The 13,619-nt window shown below is 37.1% G+C and overlaps 1 long non-coding RNA gene and 1 pseudogene across 1 annotated transcript; one reads left to right on the forward strand and one right to left on the reverse strand.

The window, feature by feature from the left end:
* The first annotated feature begins 2,377 nt into the window (after positions 1–2,377).
* LOC116144646 lies at positions 2,378–4,120 on the forward strand (annotated as a pseudogene).
* Positions 4,121–11,612: 7,492 nt separating this feature from the next.
* On the reverse strand, positions 11,613–13,619 carry LOC116144647. The gene is made up of 3 exons (XR_004130288.1): positions 13,143–13,619; positions 12,233–12,362; positions 11,613–12,033 (listed from the first exon to the last, which is right to left on the reverse strand). It is a non-coding gene; the product is annotated as an uncharacterized LOC116144647 (long non-coding RNA).

A 13,619-nucleotide genomic window follows, 5' to 3' on the forward strand; every position in this document is an offset into this window, starting at 1 on the left:
ATATTAGGGGTATCTCTCGATCTTTTTGTATGCACAAGATACTCATGGAAGATGATGTCAAGCATAGTGTGCAACCACAACGAAGATTGAATCATTCTATGAAGGAAGTGGTGAGAAAGGAAGTGGTAAAACTTTTAGATGCAGACATAATCTACCCTATTTTAGATAGTCCATGGGTGAGCCCGGTGCAAGTAATTCCAAAGAAAGGGGGTATCACGGTAATTAAGAATGAAAGCAATGAATTGATACCAACTAGGACAGTCACAGGTTGGAGGGTGTGCATTGATTACAGGAAATTGAATGAAGCAACAAGGAAGGATCATTTTCCACTTCTTTTCATCGATCAAATGTTGGAAAGATTGGTAGGGCATGCTTATTATTGTTTCTTGGATGGTTTTTCAGGTTATAATCAGATTGTCATTGCTCCTGAAGATCAAGAGAATATGACATTCACTTGTCTTTATGGCACATTTCTTCTTTTGATAATTGCTTGTCTAATCTCTCATTTGTTTTGCAACGATGCTAAGATACAAATTTGATGCTTAACTAGGAGAAATGTAACTTCATGGTTCAGGAAGGAATAGTACTCGGTCATCGAATTTCAAAGGACGACATCAAAGTGGATCGAGCCAAAACGGAAGTGATTGAGAAGCTGCCATCACTTGCAAACGTTAAGGCAGTATGGAGTTTTCAGGGGCATGCGGGGTTCTATATATGGTTTATCAAAGATTTCTCTAAAATCTCTAAACCCCTTTGCAATTTACTAATTAAGGATGTCTCTTTTGATTTTGATTATGAATGCATGCATGCTTTTCAAACTCTTAAGAATTTATTAGTATCTGCACCCATTATTGCAGTTCCCAATTGGGAACTACCTTTTGAATCGATGTCTAATGCTAGTGATTTTGCATTAGGAGTAGTTTTAGGACAAAGGAAGAACAAAGTTTTGCATGTAATTCAGTACGCTAGCAAGACACTAACCGATGCACAATTGAATTACACCACTACAGAAAAAGAGCTATTAGCCGTTGTTTTTGCATTTGGCAAATTTTGTTCTTATTTGCTAGGTGCTAAGGTGATAGTCTACATGGATCATTCAACACTCAAGCATCTGTTGGCAGAACAAGAAACAAAACCAAGACTGATAAGATGGATCCTACTACTGTAGGAAAATATGCAAGAAAATGACAGTTGAAAGGGTGTTATTAAATTAGCACTGGTTTTGCCTGTGGCTACTGTTGAAAAGGTGTTCTCTGCAATGAATCTTATTAAGAATACTTTGTGTAATCGAATGGGAGATGAGTGGATGAACAATTGCTTAATAGTTTACATTGAAAAGGAAGTTTTTGCTACAATTCAAAATGAAGATATCATTGAACATTTTTAGAACATAATGAAGTGGAAAATTGTGTTAAATTGAACATCTTCAGGTATATTATTTTAACTTGCTTTCATTTTTAAATAATCAATATTCATATTATTTAGATCTTTAGGTATACATTCTAACTTGATTTTTGGGTCAATACGTAGAGATGTGTGGATCTTTAATCTAGACGATTGAGTTGGAATGTTAACGTCTAGATCTGGATTTGAAGTGATTGTAATCCATCTCTTTGTAAACCTTTGTGTATTTTACTTTTGTTAGAGTTGTGATTGAGCTCTAAATTTGTGTAGAATATTTTTGGTGGATTTGTGGTTATTGTAAATTCTTTTGATTATATTGGATTTAAGTGGATCGTTGGATTCCCGAGGTTTTTTTTTCTCTCTTCATATTGAAGAGGTTTTTCCACGTAAAAATTTTCTTGTGTTTCCTTATGAATCAGATGTTATTTTCTTATGTTTTCACTAGTTGATTGGTAAACAGTGATGAAGCAATGAGGCCCCTCCTAGGCAAAAATCCTAGGTCCATCACTGCACATAACCCATTTCTAAAAATGTCACTCACTTGGGCATTATGCCCCAAGCCTGACAGGTAAAAGATCAGTGAAGGAACAATCTTATCAAGGGGTCCCTGCGGGTGCCAATTATCAAAACACAAAAAAGTATCCTATCCATTACCAAGAGTAGTCCGAATATGCTTTCTGACTTGTTCCCTCATTTTCAATAATTTACGCCAGCTGGCATCCCATGCAACATTGATATTCTAAAAACTCCTCCCCTTAATACCATTGATAATTATTAAATGAAATAATTACATGAAATACATGAATTGATTTAATAATATTTTTCGTGATATTACTGGTGGAATTAATCATGGAATAATGATTCCGTCATCACAAGGTAAACCAGGAATGAATAAATAATTTCTTCATAAAAAATTGATATGTTATATATATGGTGGCTCTTGACACCTTCACCTCATTAAGAAATACACCAAGTTCCATTTTCCCTACTTTCCTCTTCACTTTTCAACCATGGAAACCTGGTTCCTCATCCTCATCTCCCTCTCCATTTCTGCACTCATCACACTCTTCTTCAACCCTTTCACCAAAAAACTCTCCCACAGCCTCCCTCCCGGCCCTCCCACCATTCCCTTCATCGGAAACTTCTTACTGATTATCAAAACTCGCTCCGAACTCGAGTCCATCCTCCGAAACCTCCATTTAAAATATGGTCCCGTCGTCAGTCTCAAAATTGGCTCCAAACCTGCAATTCTTCATGCAGATCGCTCTCTTGCTCATCAGGCCTTGATTCAAAATAGCTCCTTCTTTGCTGACCGTCCACCGGCTCTCCTCGGACAAAATCGCATCCTGCAATCAGCACAACATCAGTTCCGCCTTCTACAGCCCCACGTGGCGGCTCCTCCGCCGCAACCTCACCTCCGAAATCCTCCACCACGCGTGTCAAGTCGTACTCATGCACGCAAGTGGGTATTGGAAATTTCGTAGCCAGACTTAAGTCTCACTCAAAATCTGGGTTGTTTGTGTGGTTGATCATGTTCGATACGCCATGTTTCCTTATTAGCACCATGTGCTTCGGTGATAAGCTTGAAGAAGAACAAATCAAAGAGATTGAACGTGTGCAGAGAAATGTGCTTTTGGCTTACCACGGTTTCAGATTCTCAACTTCTGGCCGAGCGTTGGAAAGATTTTGTTTCGAAAACGTTGGGAAGAGCTGTATCAGAGACTCAAGACAAAGAAAACGTATCGATCCCGCTCATAAGAGCAAGAAAGAAGATGAAACAAGAGAAGTTTAACAACAATTCGAGCCTGACAAACACAAACCCAATCTTAGTTGATACATTATTGGACTTGGAGCTCGCGGAAGAGAAGAGAAAGCTTGAAGAAAGGAATTAGTAGCTTTATGCTCAGAGTTTTTCGATGCTGGAACTGACTACATCCACAGCTCTTCAATGGATCTGGCAAACTTAGTGAAGTATCCTGAAATCCAGGGAAGCTCTACATGGAGATGAAGCAAAATCTAAGTGAAAACTATTTAAATCCTCATGACCAAGAGGCCATAAAGAAGAAGATTTGCAGAAGTTGCCATATCTAAAAGCAGTGGTTTTGGAAGGCTTAGGCGTCACCCTCCGGGCCATTTTGTGCTACATGCAGTGACGAAAACACAGTTTTGAACGGCTGTTTATTTCCCAAAAATGGTGTGGTGAATTTCTGGTGGCCGAAATGGGTTGGGATCCTGAAGTTTGGAAAGACCCCATGGCTTTCAAGCCAGAGAGGTTTTTGAGGAGTAATGGAGAAGAGTTTGATTTGATATTACAGGGAGTAGGGAGATAAAGATGATGCCATTTGGAGTAGGAAGAAGGATGTGTCCAGGGTGGAGTTTGGCGATGCTTCATTTGGTGTATTTTGTTGGGAATTTGGTGTGGAATTTTGAGTGGTAGCTGGAGAAGAAGATGTGGAACTGAGTGAGAAGGAAGAGTTCACTGTTGTGATGCAAAAGCCATTGCAGGCTCACTTGTCTCCAAGACATACTCCAACACAAAATGATGAAGAAAGATAATATTTACGCATTAGCACCACAGAAAAATTTCCCGACGAATCTACCAAGATATTAGGTTTTGGCAGTGATTACATAGGTAAAAGTATTGACTTGCCGTAATATTAGTTTTCTTGTAAGTTTATTAAAGTGAGTATTTATTATCAATCTCTTTTATTATGATTTATTTAATAATCCACCCTGATATTAATTAAGTTCATCCGAGGATTATTAATAAACTTAAATAAAAGTTGAGCCATTATAATTAGTGCTATTGTACCAAAATTTATATTAATCCAAGCTAGAAATAAACTAGTTGGAGCTTGGAACCTCTCATTTTTTCTTCTTTTGAAGTTGTTGCACTTGGTTTGGTTTTCTTTCTTTTTGGACGCTCTTCATTTTCTTGTACTCTCTCTCCTCAGCCTGCAAATTTTATCATGGCATGATATTCATTAAATTATAACACTAAATAATGATGCTAATTATAGTAAGATAATTTATTGGAGAAAAACATGTCAAGTATTCTCATATTATATATATAAATTAAGTCATAGTATATTGAACCCATAAAAATCTTTGAACTTGACACTTTTGGGAAACTAGTGGTTACTCAGTGGACTCAAAAACAAGGACCTCTGGGTATAGTAACCCAGTTGTGAAATTTAGAAAGAAGTGAAAAATTTTGGGAAGAATGTCTGTTATTACTTGTTTTGCTAACTGTTACAGAGAAGGTTAACACTTTATATGAAGAGGTGAGTGAGTGAACGAGAGAGAGAGAGAGTGAATAAAGCAAACAAAGAGGAAAGTAAGAGAGAAACGACACCGTTTCTCCTTTTTACACTTAAATGAAAAATTCAACCTTGGTAACATGCTCCCTCAAACCAAACAACTATGTTCTAACTTCTCATGCTATTGCAACATATAACAACATTTCTTACAATCTGCAAAAAAAATCTGCAATGTAAAAAAAAATCTGCTACATGTTATCTGAAACAATCCTCTGCATTAACTGCTGCTTTTTAGTTGTTGTACGCAGAAAACTGCTGCTTTTTAGTGCTACTGCAGAAAATCATCTGCTGTTTTAGTGCTATGCAGAAACTGCTGCTTTTTAGTTGCTACTGCAGAAAATTCATTTTGCTAATCTGCTAAATTCATTCTGCTGTTTTTAGTTGCTACTGCAGAAACTGTGCTTTTTAGTTGCTACTGTAGAAAATTCATTCTGCTAATCTGCTAAATTCATTCTGCTAATGCGTACAATAACTGAAACAACCTTTCTCGATTCACATTCTTCACTAGCTGATCAAGAGATTTACCCTTCTTCAGATTCAGACAAGGATTTACCCTTCTTCGGATTCAGATTAAAAACCATGACTGATTCAGATTAGAGACAAACTAACAGTGCTTAAAAACAATCAACTGATCAACTATTTGCACCATTCAACTGCAGAAAAGAATCATCTGCTGCAGTATTCAACCAAAAAATCTTTCAATCTCATCCAACACTCTGCTGCTTAAAGAAAATTCAACTGCTGCATTAACTTTGCAACTTGAGCAACTGATCAACTATTTGCACCATTCAACTGCAGAAAAGAATCATCTGCTGCAATATCAGCCAAAAATCTTTCAATTCATCAAACACTCTGCTGCTTAAAGAAAAATTCACTGCTGCATAACTTTGCAACTTGGCAACTGATCAACTGTTGCAATATTTAACTGCAAAGGGATCATCGTTGCAATATTCAACTGCAAAAAACAATCTTTGAAACATCCAACACTCAACTAACTCAACTGCAAAAAAAAAAAAAAAAAAAACAATCTTTCAATCTCATCCAACACTGAACTTAGCTGAGTGCTACTGTATGCTATTAACATCAACACATTAACTTAGCCTTTAAGGCTTGGAATTGAGCAATGTAAAGGTTTGGTGGTATATCAGCAATCTTTAATGAGAAGGAACAATTGCACAGCCAATTTTTTGCAATAACCTGGTCCCGAACATAATGAGCATCTAGCTCAATATGTTTGGTGCGATGGAAAACCGGGTTTGCAGCCAAGGCTCCGCACTAGGTTATCACACTCTAACAGGGGAGTCATGAAGAGATAATTCAGTTCTAAAAACAGCTTGAAGCCAAGCAATTCAGTTGCAGTTTGAGCCAAAGCCCGATATTCAGCATCTGTTGATGATAAAGCCACTACCTTTTGTTTTTAGAGCTCCATTGAATAGATTTGGCCCCAAATATACACAAAAACACTTGTAGAACGCCTATCATCAAGGTTACTACCCCAATCGGCATCAGCATAACATTCAACCTTAGGGAGGCTGCTGGTTTGAAGGTAGCCATGATCTGAGGCCTTTGAGATAACGAAGTACCCGTTTACAAGGTTGCCATTGAAGGTCAGTAGGAGCTTGAAGGAATGACTGAGCTTATTAACAGTGAAGTTATGTCAGGCCTAAGAGTGTTAAATATTGCAAGGCGCCAATGGTGCTTCTATAAAGAGTGGGGTCTTTAAAAACCTCACTGTCATAAAGCTAGCTTGGTGCCAATAGCCATCGGTGAAGGACATGGAGAGCTTCAGACATCTTTGTTTTAGCCAGCAAATCTGAGATATATTTGGTTTGCTTAAGGTGTAAACCTTAAGCTGTTCTAGAAGTTCAATACCAAGAAAATATTCAACTTTACCGAGAGCTTTTAGAGAAAATTGGCTGTTAAATCCTGAATTAATTGATGTATAAACTGAGTGTACTGCCAGTAATCAAGATGTCATCTACGTATATGAGGAGATAGATCATATGGCCATCATGATGCAAAGTGAATAAACTAGTGTCTGAAATGGAATTCTGAAAACCTCTATAAAAGAGCTTCTTAACTTGTCAAACCAAGCCCAGGTGCTGTGTTGAGACCATAAAGGGTTATTAATTTGCATACAAAATGAGGAAGATGGGAGTCAACAAAGCCCTCTGGTTGCTTCATAAAAACAGCTTCATAAGGGTGCCATTTAAGAAGGCATTATTGATATCAATTTGTTGTATCTCCCACCCATTAGAAAAAGCAAGTGTGATGTAATTCTGATGGTGGATGGTTTCACAACAGGGCTGAAGTCTCAAAGTAGTCTAGGCCAGGGGTTTGTTGGAATCCTTTGTACAAGCCTGGCTTATCTGAAGGGAGCCATCTGCATTGAATTTCCTTCTAAATACCCATTTATTCCCCATATGGTCATATCAGCAGTGGCTGGAACAAGAGTCCAAGTTTGGTTCCTTTCAAGTGCATAAATTCCGCCTTCATGGTGCTCTCCATTCATCACTGACTAAGGCTTTAACTGAAATAGGTTAGCTTGAGCAGGTGGTTCATTGGCTGTAAGGAGGGCAGTTTTAGTTTGGGCAGCTTTAGCCTGTTATCATGGGTGAGTGTTTGTAGGGAAAAGAGAAGGTTGTGAGGAAGAAGGAAACTAGATGAAGATAAATCAACTTCAAGATGGTAGAGTGGTGGAATTTCAACATATGGGAAGACAGAAGAATTGACAGGTTGAGCATCGTGTGGGTTATTTCCAGGTTGCAGGGTGGATGTGTTAAAGGCGCAGGTTGTAAAAATGGTGAATATGTTAAAGGTGCAGGTTGTAAATCTGTGAATGTGTTAAAGGGGCAGGTTGTAAATCTGATGAGTATGGTGAGGAAGTAGGAAAATCAGTGTTGTGGAAGAATTATACTGATTAACTGTGGTGAAGAACTAATCACAGGACAGGTTGTTGGAGAGAGACTTCGTTGGAATTGAGTTGATGGGAGGAGATGTATCCATAGTTTAGCTGAGAATGAGGTTTAGAAAGTGTAGGATCAGAAGTATGGTTTAAGACAGTAGGATTCGAGAGTTGGAGATTGTGAATGAGAGACAAAAGGAAAATTGGGTAGGATAGGTTCATGACTGTGACAGGTGAAGAGAGGAAACTGAAGGGTGAAAGATACATATAAGGGAACTCATTTTCATTGAATTTGACACTTGGTGTAATGAAATTTTTTCCATTGGAAGACAAGCATTTATAGCCTTTGTGAACTAGACTAAGCTATAAAAACACATTTTGAGGAATGGAAACTAAACTTGTGTTGATTAAAGTCAGTAAATAAGGAAAACATGCACAACCAAAAATTTTCAAGGACGAATAAAGAGGGACTCGACCAAATAAAACTTGATAAGGTGAAACAAAATTTAACACAGATGAGGGCGTTCATTTATTAAGAAAACTGCTGTGTCAAATGCACACCACCAAAGATGCATGGGCATGGATGCATGAGCTAACAAGTTAGGCCTGTCTCAACTACATGTCTAGTTTCCTCTCACTTCTACCATTTTGTTGGTGACATAGAACAAGAGTGTCTAAACTGAATTCCAACAGTCGTTAAGTAGGAAATTAAGCCTCTATATTCACTCCCTTGATCAGATTGGAGACAATTAAGTTTGTGATTAAATTGTCTCCTCACTAGGTGATGAAACTTGATGAAAACATAAGCTACTTCGCTTTGTTCTTAATGGAAAAAGCCATGTAAATCTACTGAAGTCATCAATGAATTGTACATAATATCTAAAACCCTCTAAAGATAACACTGGGGCAGGCCCAAATGTCACTGTGAATAAGTTCTAGGGAGCGTAGCTTTGAATGTGAGACAGGAAAATGGTTTTATGAAGTTTTCCTAACTGACAGAATCACAAAAGAAATAGAAGATTTATTTCTGGACATGATAAGCTGGGGATTTGTAGGAGAATTTTTTGAAGACTTTCAGCATATGGGTGCCCTAGTCTATTATGCCAGTCATAAGAGCAGAATCATGAGGGAATCAGTGATTGGCCAAGCTAAAGTAGAATGCAAGCAATTATGCACATGTGATGGTGTTATATATAAAATTATCAGATGGTGTGTAGTAATCAGTATTGTGATGATGTAGTATTGAAGAGTTGTCATTTAAACAAGTAGAAAATCCAAGTTTTTATTAAGATAACCGAATTACGTAATTGAGCAAGGTGCATTGACATTACAAGTTGATGCCTTTGATTTAATGGATACATCAGATGCAATTTATTTGCAACAAAAGAACTACAAACATCACCAAAACAATTAGACATCATTATTGGACTTATCTAAAGTGATACAAGGTCAACAATGGATGGATACTGGACAGTTAGGCTTAGTAGTACTAGCAAAAGTCTTGGAGACAGACGAGACTGGCAGCCGAGGAAAAACAGAAGGTGAGCAAACTTTTGGTGAGTGGAGGGCAGGACAGAGGATAGATTCAATTGGTACAACCCAGCTTTAAGTTTCCTGCAGTAACACTGTATTGTAATTTTATCCTTTACCACACAGCTATCAGCAGAAAATTCAACTACAACATTGTTATCCTTAGTAAATTTAGATATACTAAGTAAGTTTTTGGAATTCTAGGCACACACAACACATTTTTCAGGTAAAGACATTTAGATTTAAGAGATTAGGTAAGAGAGTAAGTCCTACATGAGAGATATGAAGAAACTCACCACTACCTACTTGAAGTTGCTAGCTCCATATAGTTGTGGCAATATTGAGGTGATTTAGGTCAGCGTGACATAGTCAGTTGCACTTGAGTCCATGTACCAAGCAGGATCTTGGCAAGGGGCTGAGAGACAGTCAGAGAGCATCCTTTGTTAGCAGGACCAGAAAATGTCTGATTCTGATTTGCAACCAATATGCTTGACTGGAACCACTAGGTTGTTGACTGGGAACTTTGACCCCTTGTGAAACAGGAGCAAGAGTATGAGGAACCAATTGAGTTTACTCCAGATGATGCGGCAAGATTCTGTTGTGGCTGAAAGTTGTTGCTGTCTGGTGATCGAATGTGTTGCTGACCAGGTACATAAGTAGTAGGGACCGTGTATTGTGTTTGCTGAGGATGGTGGACAAATTGAGGTGCATATTATTGACATCATGAGAACCAAGTGATACTCTATGTGGTTGAGTGTGGCTGTTCGACTGATGGCCATATGGTGTATTGGACTGCTGAAAATGAGTGATAGGACTAGTGGTTGTCCAATGTGACCTCCTGTAGGTGGTGGCACACCATTATAAGTAAGAGTTGTACCGGTGATAACATTGGACTGCAGTATGTCCAATTTTATTACACACTTGACAAATGTCTTCCCTTGCTATTAGTACCTCTTCCTCTACCTCTTCCAAACTGGTTAAAACTAGATGGATTATTTGCTGGAAAAGGTGTTTGTATTGTCTATGTGAGCTGAGTAAGTGTAGTGATCAACGGGATTATTAAAGGATACTGGGAATTGATTTCTGGGAGCAATCTGAGGTTGTAGAGGATGTAATTGAGGGATAGTGAATGGGTAAGAGGATGAGTACTAGTAGGATAGGAGTATGGTGGTGTCAGATTGTAGTATTAGGCTAGGAGAACGTATGGATTGAGCAACATTGGACTGATCAGTTGCGTTCTGGATACTAATGGAAGCAAGATGAACAGAGCTTTGAAAATTAATGGAATTAAATTTTCATTCTCATCTCAAACTTTGAAGTAAGTACTATGCTTCGAAGAGTAACTGAATCAAACTTGGAATCAATCTGGATGTCAAGTTAACTACGACAGCATCAAACTCTGGTCTAGACCATCAAGAATTATTGGAGCAAATCTTCATCAGGAATTACTTGCCCACTGCTGACAAATTTTCAGCTATCCCTTATTTCTTAATGTATTCACTAACATTAGGTTTCCTTTTGCGTTTTTGCAGTAAATTTTTCAAATGCAGAGCTCTTGCTTTTGAATCCTTCAAGAATTCATTCTCAAGTGTTAACCAAATAGCAGTTGAAGACTGACACTTTGATACATACGAAAACATGCACTTAGAAATTGAGGCTAACAACCAGGTTACCAAAAACTACAGTCTTTTTCCATGCAACATAATGGATTTACTATTTCTTAACCAAGGTATCTTTCGAACTAACTTTCCTGATTCACTAACAACTATCTTCAACACTGATTAAAGGAGAAGGACAAGAAATCAAACCTATGAGATGATCTTCTAATTCATGAGCTCCAACAGCTGAAATTACTTGGAACTTCAAAATCGGTAGTTATCTCGTAATTGTCGCGAGTCAATTTGGGGTTATGACTTGAAGACACGAAGGAAAAGCTGAGGTGAAATTGTGACTGGAAATTTGAGACATCGCGCGTATGATCACAAACTGATTTGATTCAGACGATTGGCCATGACGTTAGTCTAGGGTCTCTGATACCATGTGAAATTAGAAAGAAGTGAAAAATTTTGGGAAGAAGATGCTCTGGTATTACTTGTTTTGCTAACTGTTACAGAGAAGGTTAACCACTTTTATATGAAGAGGTGAGTGAGTGAACGAGAGAGAGAGAGTGAATAAAGCAAACAAAGAGGAAAGTAAAGAGAGAAACGGCACCATTTCTCCTTTTTACACTTAAATGAAAAATTCAACCTTGGTCAACACCAGTGATTAAACGACTTTAACTTATGTCTTGCTTTGCTTGGTTAAAAGAGCTTATTTAAAATATAAGCACTTTTGAAATTTCTTTAAATTGTTGTTACAACTCAAAAGTACATCTAAGATTTTAAGTAAATTATTTTATAGCTTATCAGAGAATCTGATCAGATCCCATAAACTCTGTTTGAGCTTACATGAAGTGTTAAAATTTTCAAATATCTCTATCGTATTTTATAATTTGACAGAAATCCATTCTTGTATATTAAAAAAGTTTTGATATATTATTACTAGAAAACTTTTTCATCTTCTTAACCAAACAATTAACAAGTTCAGACTCTAATAAAACCCCTACTTCAATATATAAACTCTATTCAGATTATTCGTATCAAACGAAGCCTTAATTAAAAAAAAAAAAAAAATTAATTTGTGATCAATAGATTAGCGCCTTCTAGCTTCTTGCATCATCAACCAATCTGGATCAATTTCTGTCGGGCAGCTCTTAACCTTGGGATTCTCGGTCGTTGAGAGTCAATCTGGCAGTCAATGAATATGAGAAGAAGACGATAAGATGATGGCATTACAATTAGCTTCTTTTGAACTTTCCTATGCTTCCATGATTCCCTGCATAATTAACCTATTACAGTAAAACAAAAATATAGGGAATTACGTTTACATAACAATGTTAATCTAATAGCAATTACAATTAATTAGACACTATTCTCAAACTTGATAAAGTTACGATTTCATCCTGAGGTTTTGATCTATGGGATCATAACGTTATTAACAAACTGCTAGATCTAGTTATTAAAAAACTAATAACCTGTTCATCATGTCACACAAAGAGATGATTCTCTTCATTTTGTATGTCTTGCTTTGTTACATCAAAAGCTCATCCCCTATCTGTAGCTGAAAACTTCCAGCGACACCTTAAATTGTGCATTACTTTCTCTCTGCAAAATTAATATAGGTAATTAATTAAGAGCATATTTCAATTATAGATTATGAATGTAACCAAGCCAAGAAGATAAATGATAACATAATAATAAAACAAATATTGTAACAAATGTCAATAAAAGATTAGAAAAGACAAAAAATCTTTAGTAGGATAAACTAGGGGTGTTCGGTTCGAGTATCCGCATTTTTTGAAGGAACCGAAATCGGAACCGGAACCGGAACCGACGGGTCCTTGAAATTGAAACCAAACAGAACCAGAAACGATGGTTCGGGTCCTAGGTACCAAATCGAAACCTGTAACAATGATTCCGGTTTTGGGGTACCTGTAAAATTCAATGACTCCCAAAATTTTTAAAATGACAAAAAAACCCTTAAAAACTTACAATACCCCCACCTGGCACTTGTTAACAAAAATAAAATTACAAATTATAAATTCAAAATTACAAACTCCATTACTTTGTAAAGGTAGATTCTCAAAAGTCAAACCAACAGACTTTAAATGTTATGAAATATAAATATAAAGGTATTCACATTATTTTTTCTACAAAAGTTTTTATTAACCCCATACTCTTAAATTTTATTTTATATTAGTCTCGGTTCCCAGTTTTGGTTCCGGTTCCTATAGAACTGGAACCAAAACTGGAACCGTACAGTAACAATTCCAAAAATTTGAAACCAGAACCTACCCATTGACAGCTGGTTCTAGGTAAGAACCAGAACCAAACCTCGAGTACCCGTCGATTCCAGTTCCAATTAGTTCTTTTGAACACCCTTACCTGTAGAAGTGTTTTTTAAAGAAATTGCAGGCATTTCGACACCTATCCCGAAGCTCATAGCAGCAGTGTCTTCTGCTAGTTTCAGCTTCATCTTAGTCAAGAAAGGTTGTCCAGAGGGAGTAGAAGAGATGTTGCAGGTTATTTCAAACCGTTCATTGAAGAAGCAGCCTGCTTCAATTCCAAAGGGATAGCTTATTTGGACTTTACCACAACTCGTTTGACATGAAGCTTCTGATGCTTTGAATTTGATTGTCCAGAGTAACAGGATTATGATCTGCAATAACAACAAATGAAGATGATTAAGAGCAATAATTAATTAATATTTATGGTTCTGTGAGCCCCTCGCTCCTTTTCTTTGAGCATTAGTTTCATGGAAATTCATCATAAACGTTAGCTATATATATAGAAATGGAAGAATATCTAGACGGCCGTCAAGGTTTTTCATTTATCATTTGGATAACAAATTCAGCACTATTT

The sequence above is a fragment of the Pistacia vera genome, unplaced genomic scaffold (genome assembly GCF_008641045.1).
Source record: "Pistacia vera cultivar Batoury unplaced genomic scaffold, PisVer_v2 Contig45, whole genome shotgun sequence".
NCBI lineage: Eukaryota > Viridiplantae > Streptophyta > Magnoliopsida > Sapindales > Anacardiaceae > Pistacia > Pistacia vera.